At 44.3% G+C, this 2,500-nt stretch overlaps 1 protein-coding gene across 1 annotated transcript in view; it reads left to right on the forward strand.

The window, feature by feature from the left end:
- Nucleotides 1-2,500, forward strand: part of LOC308368115 (solute carrier family 66 member 2) — a 60,742-nt gene that overhangs the window by 22,358 nt on the left and 35,884 nt on the right. The gene's annotated exons all lie outside the window — the stretch shown is intronic.

A 2,500-nucleotide genomic window follows, 5' to 3' on the forward strand; every position in this document is an offset into this window, starting at 1 on the left:
CTCACACACACACTCTCACACACACACACACACATACACACACACGCACACACACACACACACACACACACACACACACACTAACACACACCCTGCCTCGGGACAAAACACACTGGAAACCAGCCCCGAAGACCACAAATACATGGTTACATGACGACATAAACATGTTTACGTTTGAATTTTTTTATTGAGCTGTGCAACTCCCCAGGAAGAACATTGATTCCTTGTACAGAAATCGGAAGTGGATTTTTCCATCGCCAGGAGGCACCAGTGTTTCCAAACATCACCTGTGCAGTAGTTTCAGCCTTTTTTTTGTTTTTTTGGTGTGGCATCAAATCAGAGAATTTAAAACACTTCCCTCACTGCATGGATGTTGGTTTTTGATTGGCCATCATTGTTGTATAGAGGAAGGGTACAAACTCCTCAGAGATGGCCAAAAGCTTTTATGTGTGTGTATGTCTGTGTGAGTGTGTGTGTGTGTGTGTGTGTGTGTGTGTGTGTGTGTGTGTGTGTGTGTGTGTATCTGAGAGGCGGACTTTATTTGGGAGGCTTGTGTATTATTAAACCCTGGCAGGCTTCCGGACAGCTGGCCTTAGCTGGGTTGCCATCTTCAACATGTGCCCTAAAAACCTCAAACCCTGCTATGATGCACACACACATACACACGCACACACACACACACACACACACACACACACACACACACACACACACACACACACACACACATTTGTATACTCTGTCATTATCTATGAGCATACATTCATCTGTACACAAGTTTATATTAGTGTGTACTTTCTGCTGAGTGAATTGAAGTGTTTAAATCTGAATGCTGAATGTGTCAACCTGAGGACAGTTTATTGAGCCCTTTTCACACGTCCCCGTAAACCACACACCTCACACACACGTCCCTGTAAACCACACACCTCACACACACATCCCTGTGAACCACACACCTCACCCACACGTCCCTGTAAACCACACACCTCACCCACACGTCCCTGTAAACCACACACCTCACCCACACGTCCCTGTAAACCACACACCTCACCCACACCCCCCTGCCTTTTAAACACCTTATGCCCCCATCATGCGGAGAGACAGACAGTGTGGACACATGTGTCCAATTTCCGATTTCAGTCCGATTTAAATTGGAGATTGGACACGTGTCTCCCCAAATCTAGATTCATTGTGTCCGACTTGAGTCCGACTGGACTCCGATGTAAACCCCTGGATACACGATTCGATTCCGCTGGGAATTGGACTGGGCGCGCATGTGTCTCTCGAATCTAGATTCAAATTGGACAACAACAACTTTTGCACGTGCTTGAGATCGTGCCCACAGACATATACATGCATCATATATGTCTATGATATGATAATCGCTGCTAGACGCTCAGTTCTTGTGCTCCCTCTCATTCACGTTGAAATACTGAAACCGAAACTGAAACTTTGAAACTGGAACGCAACTGTTTGGGACAGAACGTGCTAATTCAGTGAACAAATATTACTTTTCCACCAGTTGTTAGTCATGTAATCCATTCATATCGATGTGAATCAATCAATACTAATACAACTTTAACTGTGGTGTGTTTTTGTTTCATTTCACAACGTATTTACTGTATAATCAACGGTAGCAGATGTAAACATTCCGCATTTGATTTGAACTGACGCGGCCAAGGTCTAGATTTGTCACTGCCATGTGCTTTGAGATAGAGCAGTTAACCCCCCATGGAGACCCCATGGAGAGAATCTGATGGGATCGGAGTGCTGCCATCATGTGCCCGCACTGAGAAGAGAGAGACAGCCTTGTGAAGTGAGGGTAGACTAAATTCAATTCAGTTCAGTTCTATATTCTATATTCTATATTCTATATTCTATATTCTTTATTCTATATTCTACTCTATGTTTTATTTCTATAGTGCCAATGAGAATTGAAATGGTTTGACAGAGCCCAGAGTCTGAACAGCAGCTGTCCTCTCTGGCGTCAGATGGATGATTGGTGGGAATGACGGGGTGATGGCGTTTTGGTAATGAGAGGATGGACGTGGCCAAGATGGACTAACATATTATTTGCCTGAGGGTGAATGACCAAACGCAGGTCATCCAAAGTGTTGTTGACTTGTTGTGCATACACACAAACACAAATGTGGGAACATACACACACCAAACACCATGCTTATACCAATCACGTATACACAGGCTTTACCATAATAACACATTACACTCTCTGGGCCCTATTTTAAAGATCAGAAACGCAAGTAGGACAGCACCTAACGCAATGGCGCATTTGCTATTATAACGGCGGAAAAAACACACTTGTGCAGAGCGCAAATGTCAAATGGGTTGGTCCAAAGGAGGTTACTCAGCCATAGGTGTGGTTTGGGCATAATATGCAATAAACCAATCAGAGCGTCATCTCACATACCCTTTAAGAGCGAGGAGCGCATATTCCATAGCGGCTTGTTATTATAATGGCGGAATTACCTGGAGGAAGACC

Source organism: Sprattus sprattus, assembly GCF_963457725.1.
Source record: "Sprattus sprattus genome assembly, chromosome: 7".
NCBI lineage: Eukaryota > Metazoa > Chordata > Actinopteri > Clupeiformes > Clupeidae > Sprattus > Sprattus sprattus.